This window comes from Aplysia californica, unplaced genomic scaffold, assembly GCF_000002075.1.
Source record: "Aplysia californica isolate F4 #8 unplaced genomic scaffold, AplCal3.0 scaffold00023, whole genome shotgun sequence".
NCBI classification, from domain to species: Eukaryota; Metazoa; Mollusca; class Gastropoda; order Aplysiida; family Aplysiidae; genus Aplysia; species Aplysia californica.
In genome coordinates, this window is record NW_004797293.1 from 277,907 (window position 1) to 291,664 (window position 13,758).

The 13,758-nt window shown below is 39.1% G+C and overlaps 1 long non-coding RNA gene across 1 annotated transcript; it reads right to left on the minus strand.

Annotated features, from left to right (window-relative positions):
* Positions 1 to 212: 212 nt before the first annotated feature.
* On the minus strand, positions 213 to 9,214 carry LOC118478595. Its single transcript, XR_004859163.1, has 2 exons — positions 9,002 to 9,214; positions 213 to 5,505 (listed from the first exon to the last, which is right to left on the minus strand). It is a non-coding gene; the product is annotated as an uncharacterized LOC118478595 (long non-coding RNA).
* Between the last annotated feature and the right edge of the window lie 4,544 nt (positions 9,215 to 13,758).

Below are 13,758 nucleotides of genomic sequence, written 5' to 3' on the forward strand. Positions count from 1 at the left end.
GAAGTTTTAATCCTGAGGGTCACGTGAAAACCAATCTTGGAGTCGTTTTTAACTCCGTGCTCGAGAACAACAAGCTTGTGAATACATGTTCTCCCAGCTCTTGCTCGTGTGTTAATATACCGGTAAAGCGGGGAATAAAATAAAAAAAAAAGAAAAAAAAGAAAAGAGGTGGGGCGCAAAAACAAAGGACAATCCTTGTGGTTAGATAATATTAAGATCTCGTGTTTATGATTAATTAGAAAATTCATGGGTCAACAGTAGACTGGAAAACCGAATCAACATTAATAATAATTCGGTCAAAATCAACCGTCAAAATTTTTTGCAAGAAGTAACACAAAAAATCTGAGTAGTTTGCCTCAACTCCGGGTCATGGCGTAATAAAGTGGAGGAATTAAAAGATTTAATAAAAGAAATGAACCTCGATATTGTATGTATTACAGAATCATGGTTACAGGAGTACGGTGATTAGGCTATTTTAATCAGCAATATGCCCAGCTGGTTATTTAATTACGTCTTTCCCTCGTGCCAGGCGTAGAGGAGGAGGAGGAGTAGCGTTTATTTATAGAACTGATTTACCACAAGTTACTGGAAAAAAAGAATACCTGTCACTCACGTAAGGCTGCTTTACTGTCATTCCTGCTGCAGTCCCAAAGCATTACCATCTTCTACTATAGGCCCCCACCGAGAGAAGTAAATTATATCAAGCCATCCGCTTTTATGGAGGAATTACTCAATTTGAATTTCTGCTCTGAAGATGAAAAATGCACCATTCATCATACCTGGCGATTTTGATTTTCACTTTGGCTCTGAAAATCCTGTCACTAAAAATATATGCAACCTGCTGACAGAAAATGATTTAAAACAACTCGTCCAAGTACCAACACATTAAAGTCAGCAAATCCTAGATTGGGTTATCTCCCCTGTCGAAAAGAACTGTGTGGAAAGCATAAACGTTCCGGATAAAGACATTTCGGATCATTTTCTTCTGATCGTCGACTTGGAAATAAAACGACCAAGGAAAGAAGTAAAAACCAGTTCATTCTCGGAATTTGAAAGATATAAATTTACCCAAGTTTCAATGTTGATATTCGTGACGCTCTCGCTACGAGCTCCCCTATAACATAAAAACCCTCAACAGTCAACACCACCATGAGGACAATTTTAGATGATAATGCACCTCTCTTAAAAAGAAAGGAAATGACCTCATCCTCCTGTTGGTAAGTGGTTTAATTTAGAAATAAAGACAGAAAAAAAGAAGAAAAAAGACAAGAGGAAAGAAAATGGAAAAGAAAACGACTTGAAAAGCATTATAGGGAAATATATTTAAGAAGAATTCTGCTACTAAAATGATTACCAAGGCCAAACGAACTTTCTTTTTGTCTAAATTTGAACATGTTAAAACTGGTAAGGAACTTTTTGATGTTTCTAGACAACTGCTTGGCAACCAAAATAGAATGGTATTACCCGCTGGCACTGACAGAGAACTTTGTAGTAGTTTTTCAACCTTTTTTTTCTAATAATAATAAAAGCCCCTACAAAACGTTCAGGCTGAATCATACAGTCTTCTTATATTTTCAAAATACCTCCAGCTCATTGAATTTTCGTTCAGATTTGGCGAGCATCTGAACAACAACAAGGCTGAAAAGGATTCTAAATTGGAGGCTCTGCTTAAAAGTCCCTCAATCACTGACGCATGCACGTAGAGAGAACGCAGAAGAAACCATTGCTATGTTCCGACATCACAAACTTACAACTGAAACTGTCAGCTCACGAGGGAGATGATCTTCAGCCAGTCGACAGATTCATAGACGAGATAACAAAACCCGGAGATCGGGTGCGCTTCGGTAAAAATCAAACTGGATGCTTTGAATTCTTAATATATATGTCTGCAGAGCAAATAAAACTGGCTCAAGCATTTCCGGATGCTTTGGTTGCTGACACAACGCACAAGACAAATGGCTACATGCTACGGATGACAACTGTCGTGTGCATAGACAATAATGAGGCAGGCCATCCAATACTGCATGGTTACTTTTACCATGAGGACAAGGAGCACCTTGTAGAATGTCTACGTTTCTTGCTAGAAGTAAGAAGTCCATGGGGAGGTTTCCACTTTTTTGTTGATAAGGACATGGCAGAGATATCAGCGGCAGTTTCCCTCTGCAACTTCCATGTGAAACAGGTCATAAAGCAAGCTCTTCAGAGCAATGGAATGGGGAAGCATCTTCTTGAGTACATAATTGACCTGTTTGACAAACAATGCCAAACAGTTTTTGAAGAGGAATACGAAGAACTGAAGGAGGCAATAACGAATATGAGCCCCCTCCTAATGTTCAGTACTTTACTACAAACTGGTGGTCATACCCAGGGCGGTGCGCTACTTTAAAAACATGGACACACCTCAACTCAAAACTGCCCAATTGCAGCAGTTGCTAACAACCTGGAAAGAAAATAATGTTGTCATTATTGATGCTGATGTAGATCCTGTTGTTGATGTTCCAGTTGATATTGCTCCTAATGTTGCACCTGTTGATGTTCCTGTTGACATTGTGGTCGATATCAATTGTCCAATTGTCAGTTCCATTGATGGAGATGTTCCAGCCAATGTTGCATCTGTTGATTCTGATGGTCTAACTGATGGTGCTAGCAGTACTGCTGATGTACATTTCTCATCAGTCAAACTTGTCAAGTTAAAGACAAAAGGATGCCCCAGTGTGAAACAAAATTCCACTGGACGAAAAAGGAAAGCTAATTGTCCCCAGTCATTTGACGTTTGTGATAACAATGTCAAACAAACAATTATTTTGTCTGGGTTGGCCTGCCTCGTGTCAGAGGATCTGACACACATAGGACATTTCTAAACTGAAAAGTTCAAAAGACATGTCTCCCTGTGTGGATCCACAGGTGGATATCTCTGCTGTCAATGAGTTTTTCTCTGAGTAGGCATTCATGGAAGTTCATCATAGACTGTCTGAGAAAGTTTGTAAGAGTTTGTATGTCCTGCTTGTGGAGATTCTGATGATGGTCTGCTTAAAATTGTCCAATGTGACTATTGCATGGAATGGTATGATTACGAATGTGAAGGCTTATGTTCGAACTTCAAGTCCAAAATGTGGTTTTTGTCAGCATTGCTGGCTACCAGTGTAATTATTTGGTTTATCCAACACGTTTTTAATGACAACATGTAGGCTATTACATATATAAATCAGGACAGGCAACAGCCCGGATCTAAGGATCCGACAAAAACCAGGGAGAGTGAACACTCTGTCCGTGAGGGGAACGGAGGAGTGGACGGAGAGGTGGACAACGCTCTTCCAACCAACATTGTTCCCATACCACGATCCCAATCACTGTCTGTGACCACTAGAGGTAACCTCAGACAAACCATGATTGTGCTTGATAAAAAGCATGGGGCACATAGTGTTTCCAGAGGGCGCTCAGCTTCAAAACGAAGACAGTCTTCTGGGGGGGGGAAATGGACAGAAGAAGCGACAGAAAAGAGAGGCTGCAAAATCAAGCCTTTGACTCGCCTTCGGCCTTCACCTGCAACAAGTGGGGCAGAGACTTTCAAGCTTAAAACGGACTTTTGAGCCAATCCAGACGATGTTCTCGACAGGAGTGACATAAAGGCGCAACCATTGTCTCCACAGACAGAAAGAGCCACCGACGATGTCTTAGTGTATACTTCACTGAGAGGTATGTGCATGCAGGCTCAAAGTCTTAACCATACTCCATGTTTACTTTACATACACATCCATTATTATTGAGTGGTGCCAAAACACTACCTTACTAAAGATTTTTTACACCCTGAGATTTATACACATCTTCTTCTACACACATGATACATAAAAATTGAATGACGATACTAACACACAATCACATACATGCTTGCATGCTTACTGAATACACATGGTTTTCTTCTTCTTCCTCTCACACTATGGGGCGGTTGGCGGGCATAACTGGTAGAGTTCTTACTTGAGTAGTATACATGCATTACAAACAAAAATACATACAGGCATACACACACATATATATATATATATGGATTCTCAAACACATGTATGTAATACATATCAAACACATACATACAGGCTGGTATACATGTACCAGCTTGGGAATCATTTGCCTATGTACTACTCTGTCGATATCACAAATACGGGTCAATAATTCCAGAGTGCAGTGGAAGCGTGTGAGTACTTAACATTATAGTGCAGTGTTGTTGAAGTGTACGCATCCCTAACAGTGCAGTGTTCGGGAATGGTACGCGCCCCTAACAACTTCCAAAAATGTAAATTCTCAGTTCTCAAAGATATGCCAGCCTTGGGAGTCTGTAAACTTTGGCGGCCATTTCCTCAATAATTTTACCTCATAGATGAGGGTGCCAACATCTTTTTCAATTGCAGAAATCTTAACTTCTATTAAAGAAATCTAAGAGGGCTATTTTTTCATCAAAAACAAGATAAATCAACAGGCTGATGACAAAAACATCTCATGCCCAAAATTGACAAAATGCATGATTCCACCATATCGTCACACATATAACAATACAAACTGTTTTCTTTAACGAAAGATTTGTGAATCCAATATTTTTTGCTTCCCCCAAACAGCTAAGCCACACAGACTTTAAAACTCGTTTTCCGTGCAGCACAAGCAATATAAACTAGGATTTTCTGTGACAAAGCTGCATCTCAAACACACTAGTATTGGAAAACTTTTCCTTCTACTCTTCAAATCACAAATTCAATTAAATTTCAAATTACAAATTAGGAAGAAAAAAAAATTGAGCTGGCAAACTTCAAACCAGGCCAGCTTTTCTCTTGTGAGTTCTTTCATGTCTTTTAAAGTTACTACCTTCAGCAAAACAAACACCACAAATTTTACACTTGTACAGCTTTTCCCTTGTGTTTTCTTATGTGTTTCTGCAAGTTGCCACTGTCTGAAAACCCAGAACCACAAACTTCACACTTTGACTTATAGGGCTTTTCTCCTGTGTGTGTTCTACTTTCAAGAGCCTCTGCAGGTGACTTCTTTCTGCATACTGCAAACATCACACCTGAAAGACTTGCAGTGGTGATAACTCTTGTGTGTCTCTTCAGATCACCATTACGCACAAAACTTGAACCACATACCTCTCGGCTGAACGGCTTTTCTCCTGTATGGTATGTATTCTTATATTATATGCCTGCGTAAATGGCCACTTTCTGAAAACTGGGGACCACAATCTTCACACTTGTAAGGTTTCTCCCCCGTGTGTCATCTCTTGTGCCTCCGTAGATTGCTCCAATCTGAACAACAGGTACCACAAACATCACACTTGAGACATTTTGCCCTAGTCAGCAGTCTTTTGTCCCTCACAGAGCCAGAGTTCTCTTGAACACTGGTGCCACCGTGACCCATTGTGTTCTTTGTTGCAGTGTGCCACACAGGGATCCAATCCGATTATCAGACAAGCAGATGCTGCTGGAGGACTGACAGCTACTGGACTGGAACAGGTAGATACGGCATCTGTTAAAAGTCAAGTAATTTACAATATAAATACATGTCAGCTTTTACCAAAATATTTTCAAATATGTTCAAGTAAAAAATTGTAGCTTTCATGACAATTTTAACTTATCAAACAGTCAGTTTTATGCTGTTCTGATTTTCATGCCTGATTCTTTCTTTATAATTTCAGAGTTGAGGAGGTAATCAGAGATACAGTACTCAAACCGGAAAATGGACCAATCTATAGACACTGCTACTACAAGAGTCATACATCAGGGTAAGGAATACAAGTAACCATGAATTGTACTGTAGTGTCTCGCAAGCAAACACAATACAGTGTGTAATGTAGAAGAGTACAATTAAAATAAAGCATATAAATAAACTTAATAGTTCAGCTCAAATTTCACTCTCCGCGTGATGCGGTGATTATGAAAATTCAGAAAATGGGTACTTTTTCGGTAGTTCCCATCCCCATTATTTGAGCCTAGATTTCTAATCTAGATTTAGATCTAGAATCTAGATCTACGTTTGATGAGAGGCGAGTTAAAAAATCAAACCTCTAACAACTGCAAAACATCAAATTATGGTAAAATTCAGGGGCATGCCCCCCTGAAACACCCCACCTTATTTTTATTAGGTCCCCCCTGAAACCCCCCACCTTATTTTTATTAGGTCCCCCCTGAAACCCCCCTACCCCTGGGGCCAAAACCCGCGAAAAATAATTGCAGGGTGGGAACTACCGAAAAAGCGTCTGAAAATGTGAGGCAGACTGGTGAAACGAAGCGCTCACCAAAATAGTGAAATCGTAGAGACAGGCATTTCCTGTCAAATTGGCAATGTTTTTCAAATTATAGTTTCGAAGTGACTATTTCTCAGAACGTTCGGGAAAATAAACTTGGACTTTATTTCTCCGAAACGGTTTCCGTTCTCAAGATTTTTTTTGTTATTTGTGAGATTTCGGCGTCACCTTTCATTCTCCCATTCTGCAAGGACTAGGAAGAAGCATTTTTTGCATCGAATTCAATTTCTACTGCTTGAGCAGTTGTGGTTGGGGCAATGTTCCCGGACTATACTTCATTCGAAAATACCTTCAAAAGGAGAAAACAAGACTGATCAAACTTGGCAATAACCTATTTTGCACTTAGACACCCAGCAAAAACTAAAATTCTTTCATGTAAAAAAAAATCCCTCCACTCCCCGCCCGGTCCACACCTCACACACACACACACACACACACACACCACACACACACATACATGCACACACACACACACACACAGGCCACTCCATTCGCAATTATTATCAACAAATCTCGAGAACGGAAACCGTTCGGAGAAATAAAGTTCAAGTTTATTTTCCCGAATGTTCGGAGAAATAGAGCCTGCCCTTTAGTTTTTAGGCCAATCCCTTTTTCGGAGTGCGTGGGCATGTAGCCTCAATATCTACGTACACGGTAACCGGCTACCGGGCATGTGGTCTCAGTGTCACCAGAAACTGTATAATTAAACGCCACCTCTATTCTCACCCCGGGTGAGAATAGCGCAGGCGAGTCTTTTGGCTATTCTCACCCGGTGTGCGTTCACCGTTATAGCCTAGATCTAGGCCAACCAATTTTGCGTTCACCCTGAACCACAGAATTCTACTGTGATAACAGAAAAATTGTACAATTCTGTGCCGTGAGCTTGTACGTTCCATTACTACTGTTAGCCTAAAAGCGTACAATTTTGTCTGTGGGCAGTGGAGAGAGAGAGAGAGAGAGAGAGAGAGGAGTAGCGCGAGAACTTCCGGGCAAAGCAAAATGGCGACCCGCGTAGTTCGGCTTCATTCGAAAAGGTAAATAGCCGTAGCATCTTTGTAGACGAACAAATGAATTTACTTTTGTGTTTTAACATCATTTTAAAACTTTATTTTGATTTATTTGATCGTCCACACAGATAAGACAGTAATCAGAAAGAGACAGAGAGAGAGAAGAGGGGAGGAGTGGATCTTGCGAGAACTTCCGGGCAAAACAAAATGTCGACCTGCGTAGTTCGGCTCGATTCGAAAAGTGAAATAGCCATAGCATCTTTGTAGACGATCAAATTAGCTTACTTTTGTGCTATAACGTAATTTTTTCTTTGCTTTTATCCATTTGATCATCCACACCGATAGAAAGTATTCCAAAATTAGGAAAAACAGGTCTTGTTTCATACTGGAGAATAGCCAACGGTGGCAAGTCTCACCCGGGGTGAGAGGTCGATCGTATTTTTATTCTCACCCTGGGTAAGGATAGCCACTTCCATTGATTTATTTTCATTCTGGTTACCGTGTACGTAGATACAAAGACTAGGTGAGACTAGGTGCCCGGTTACCGTGTACATAAATACTGAGACTAGGTGCCCGGTTACCGTGTACGTAGATACTCCGTCACCTTTTATGTCCATATATATAAAACCGGACACAAAAGGTGATTGATTATAAAATAAGATTCTAGCGAAAAAACTGATACCCTTTATACTTTATGAGACGGGAGGGTTTCTATAAATTTACCAAATCATATACAGTCGAACCTGCCCTGACGGCCACCTCTATAAGACGACCGCCTGTACAAACGGCCACTTTCCATTTCCCCCCTTGCGTTTTTTCTATATAATTTAACTGTGTAAAACGGGCACCTGTCCAACGCGGCCGCGGCCACCATATATATTTTAACACACAACCCCTATCACACTAATCACTAAGCAATAACACCTGTCTTAGACGGCCACCTTAGTGAAAGTTAGTGACTCCATTATTACGTTTTGTCATTCATAGTGCATTGACCCCTGGCATTATGGGCGAGCCGTCATAATATAATCTAACCACCTGTCGTTGTTGTTAGGTAGTCCCTCCAACCGATCATGTTGCGTAGGCCCCTACCACTGTTGACCACCAATAGGTCAATAGGTACCAATTTCCAGCTGCTGGTGACGGAAGCGTGTGATCCCTCATCATACCATAAGCCCCGCCCAGAACTCATACACAAATCGTGAGATGAGTGGTCACTGTTTACCCAGTCTGTAACAAAATAATGGACATCAACATGGACTTGTGGCAGAAGCGTCGCTCATTCTTCGAGTGGTGGCGACCCGTATGTTTGTTTTACCATGCACTCGGTCCTCGCTGTCTGACATATTTCGTTTTATTGTCACCCTTGCACAAAATCAGCAACAAAATAAAAATAACAAACAAAATACAAACCAACAACAACAACTAAAACAACAATAATGCGGCTACTTTTGATTGGGAATGGGGTTTGTACTGCCTAAGACGGCCACGGGCCACGGCCACTTTTCTCCTTGACAATGGGTTTGACTGTAGATCTATATCTAGATTAGATATCTAGATCTAGATTTCTAGATTAGATTCCAGATCTAGACTCAAGATCTAGATTCTAGATCTAGATTTCTAGATCTACATGGACTTCTGTTTTTTTGTGTGCATGTTGTGCATGTTGTGCATCATCATGTTGACGTTGGGGAGGATTCGACACGCTTACCTCCAGATCTTGTGTTTATTCTGTTGTCGTTCCATCACGTAGATCTACACATCTTGTATTCATACTGTTGTCGTTCCACATTAATTTATGTCCACTTAATCAAACACAGGAAAATAAGGCCTGCTGCGGGCCACCTCTCCGATCTCGCCTCTCACGATCACATGGTGGATTTTACTGAGCAGGCCTAGGCCTAGATTGACTGAGAGGAAGGCCTAGCCGGCAGGGTGAGGGTGAGCGGAGCGAGGTAGACTGAACAGTATAAAATCTGCTGTGATAAATGCGGCCTAACAACAGATTGCATACACAATTGGTCCATATCAATACGGTACAATAAGTCTTTAGAGCGAGAACATAATATCATACAATATTACACAAATTATATTGTTGAAACGGCAAAAGAAAAAGCTTCATCATTTCTTTATCAAAAACGAATGTTTTATGACTGAAAAAAATGTAATCGGTTGCTTCTTTTTTTATAGTAAGACGTCTCTCATTTACAGCGTGCATGGCATTGCGTTTCAGAAAGCTGATCAAGATGACATTTCTAACATTTGGACCCTTAAATCTCTCTATCTCGAGTTTCCATCGCCAAACTAACACCTATAATAGATATCTAATGTCTTGTCAGTGCATAATTCTTGTAAATATTGTAGACTCAAATCGTTAAACTGTAAATAAGGCGTAAGGCCTATCGGATCATTATTTTGTTAGTTGCTACAACTAGACACACACAAAGGTTAGGCCTAGATAAGTTGTTATGTCGGTTGTTATAACACATTCTCAGACTTAAACAGAATCTATTTACTTTCGTGTATGGCTAGTTGTCACAACCAATAAAGAACTTTGTTTTACGACAAGAGTCTATTTTTCAAGCAACTAATTGCACTGACCACAGACTCAACTCAAGCAATGTACATAGTACCAACTCTCGTGATTTTGGAAAGCAAGAAAAAGCCTTAAAATTATTCATTCTCCAAATTTATTCTTTCAGGTGTGATGTCTGTTGTTCCACTCTTAGAGTTAGACTCAATCCATTTATTTTCGTGTATGTCTAGTTAAAATTGTAACAACCAACACATAATTTTGTTTTACGACGCGAATTTACAATCTAAAATTCTCAAAACTAGGCACTGAAATAACAACAAAGCTCCTAATTGCTTTTTATGAAAGCGGTGAGATCAGAACATAGAAGAATGTCCAGGTCTCAAAGTAAATAGAGAAAAGATTAATAACATCGGGTATGCAAATGACAGTCTTGATAGCAGGCTCAGAAAAGGACTTTCAATTGCTTCTAGATCTAGATACTGTTGTTACAGAAAGTGAACGTAAAGGATTATTATTGAATGTAAAGAAAATAGAATGCAAGGTAATATAAAAAAAACCCAGCAAAACCTAGTTGTAATCTCATTAGCAAAGGTGAAAAGATCAAACATGTCCAACAGTTTAAATATCTAAGATGCATGATAACATCTGATACCAAATGTTCCTCAGAAATAAGACGGAGAATTACAATGGCTAAGGCTAGTTTCAATAAAACGAACCCAATCCTGAAAAATAGAAACATCTCAATGAACACCAAAATGAAAGTTCTGAAATGCTATGTTTGGTCAACCCTTCTATATGGCTGTGAATGCTAGACCATCACAAAAGACAGTGAAAATAAAATAGAAGCAACAGAAATGTGGTTTCTTAGGAGACTGCTAAGAGTATGGTGGAAGGAAAAGAAATCAAATTAAGTAGTGCTTGATGAAGCCCACGTGGGTCGCTCAATGTTAAAAAACAATTAGGAAACGACAAATGCAGTTTTTGGGACACATAAATAGACATAAGGGCCTTGAACACCTAGCTCTCACTGGCAAAATTGAGGGCAATAAGCGAGGCAGGGGAAGGCCCAGAACAACATACTTGGGTAACCTAAACAAATGGGTAACAGGGAAAGATCAGGGAAATGTAGTTTTTTTTTAGAGCATCCGAGCGAAGGAATGAATGGAGAACAATGATCGCCGATGTCTGTCGCAGATCTGACACTGGATGATGATGAGTTCTTCAAACGCGACAATCACTTCAACTCCATTATTATCTGGCCCTGTGGCTTTTCCTTGTCTCATTATCCTAATGGCAGCTTGTACTTCTGCTTTCAGTATTGATGGTCCATTTATTTCATTCTTTATTACCGGTTTTTCTCATCTGTTATCTGTTAAAAGTTCCTCTATGTATTCATATCTGTTTAAGACATCCCCGATTTCCATTAAAATATCTCCTCCTTTTGATCTTATGCCTCCTCTATTCGAGCATCCTTTTATTCCACTTGCTTATTTGATTTTGGAAAGCATGTATTTGCTGCACAGAATTCTACACTTAGTGTAGAATTCTGTGATTTGCTGTCTTTGTTTTGGTTCTTCTCTATTTGTTGACACTGATCATTTATCCAAGTTTCTTTTGCTTCGTTGCATTTTTTCTTTTTTTCCCTGTTTAAGATGTTGTACTTTTACACATTAGCTTTTGCCTTTCTTCTCTCTTCCATTAGTTGTAATATGTCCTGGGTCATCCATTTTTTATTAGCTTTTTTAGCTTTCGGGGGGATATTTTCTTCCACAGCTTCCATTATTGAGTCTTTCGTTTTGCTCCATAGTTCTTCCGATTTAGTCATGTTTTCCAAAGCTTGAAAATTAATTGCTTACATCGATGGAGAAACGTTCTTTCAGTTCTTGGTTTGTCTTTAAAAGACTTACGTCAAATTTTGATTGGTACTTTGACTTTTTAAGTTTCTTCAGTCTTTTCCGCAATTTAAGCATTACTGGTACATGGTCACCATCACAGTCTGCTCCTGGCAGTGATTTGGATGATTTAAATTGTATTTCTAAAACATTTCTAAATAAGTATGAAGTCGTTTTGATCTCTACTTCTATCGCCAGTACTCTTCCAAGTGTATCGTCTTCTTGGGTGATTTTCATACCAAGTGTTAGATATCATAAAATTATTTTCTCTGCACCATTCTACCTGTCGTTCCCCGCGTTCATTTACTTTACCCAGTCTCCATGGCCCAACTATATCTTCTATACGTGCACTTCCTACTTCGGCATTAAAGTCTCCCATGACTATCTTTACATCTTGTGATTTTAATTGTTTCATTGCCTTATCAAGGTCTTCATAAAAAGTCTCAATTTCTTCGTTGTCGTGCTCTGATGTTGGTGTATAATACTAGGATGACACTTATGTCAATAGGTTTCCCCTCTAATTTAGCCACGATGACTCTATCTGACAGTCCCCCAAAACCTTTGATGCTCTTTGCTGTTGCTTCGTCAAATAAAATGTTGACTCCCTTTTCATGTTTTTTTCCTCCTGAGTATACGGTTGTTTTGGATCCTCTTTTAATCAAGCCTGCCCCCTCTCATCTAACTTCGGAAAATCCAAACATATTTAGCTTCATCCTGTCCATTTCCTGCTTTATATTACATGTATCTAATTTGCCTTTCTGATATATTGTTTATATTGTTCTCACATTCCATGTGGCTATGTTAAGCTGCTTATTTTTCAGCCAGTAGTTGGATGACGATCGAGCGCCAATTGCTGCCCATGGCGGTCCCTACCGAGCGGGGAGTTCAGAGCTGGATCATGAACCCCCCTTAACGCTGTTATCTGATGAATGAATGTACTGTTCCATGACTATTCTTGGAATATTATTACAGCAGTGGTTTCCCGTTGCCTACTGCCGGTTTGTGTACAGTTTCTCTGCTAGCCTTTGTCATCCACTGACAACCCACAAGGCAGTGGGGGGCTTTGGTAGGATTTATGGCGCCTTCCGTCGCCAAAATGGTCCCTGCTTAGAGTTACTTAGGTCAAATTTTTGGTCGGTCGTTACACTTTTAAAAATCGACGGATAGCTTACTTTTTTGTCAGTGCCTATTTGTTAAAAACAACAAATAACTTTCTTTAGTATCTTTTTGACTTTCCAACTCGAAAAAGAGTTGGGTTTTTTTTTTAATCCAGATTACTTAGGTAATTTTTTATTTTGACTGTGACACTTTTAGTAATGAGGGTAATCTATATTTTCTCGAAAGTGTTAAGCTGTAGTAAACAATAAATGACTTTGAGCTGAAAAAACCCCTGTTATTTTTACGTAAGTTTTTTAGGTAAATTTTATGGTCGGTCGTTACACTTTTGGTAATGCATGTAATTGTATTTTTTGGTCAGTGCCACGTTGTAGTAAACAACAAATAACATTGTTTCACAACGTAGGTTTGGTCTTTGTAGCTGGAAACAGATATTTCTTTATTCAGTTTACTTAGGTTAATTTTTATTTTTATTATTACACTTTCAGTAATGGAGGCAATCTATATTTTGTCGTCAGTGCAAAGCTTTAGTGAACAATAAAATATTTTATTTTAGAAAAATGTTCTGATCATTTGAGCTGAAATCACATTTATTTTTACATAATAAGTTACTTAGGTCAATTTTTTTGGGTCGTTACACTTTTTAAAATGGACGGATAGTTTACTTTTTTATCAGTGCCAATTTGTATAAAACAACAAATAACTTTCTTTAGTACCGCCATTTTGGACTTTAAAACTCGAAAAAGAGTTGTTTTTTAAATCCAGATTACTTAGGTAATTTTTATTTTATTTTGACAGTGACACTTTCAGAAATGAGGGTAATCTTTATTTTCTCGCCAGTGCCAAGCTGTAGTAAACAATAAATGTTTTAGAGCTGGAAAAAAACCCTTTATTTTTATGAAAATTTCTTAAGTTAAGTAAATT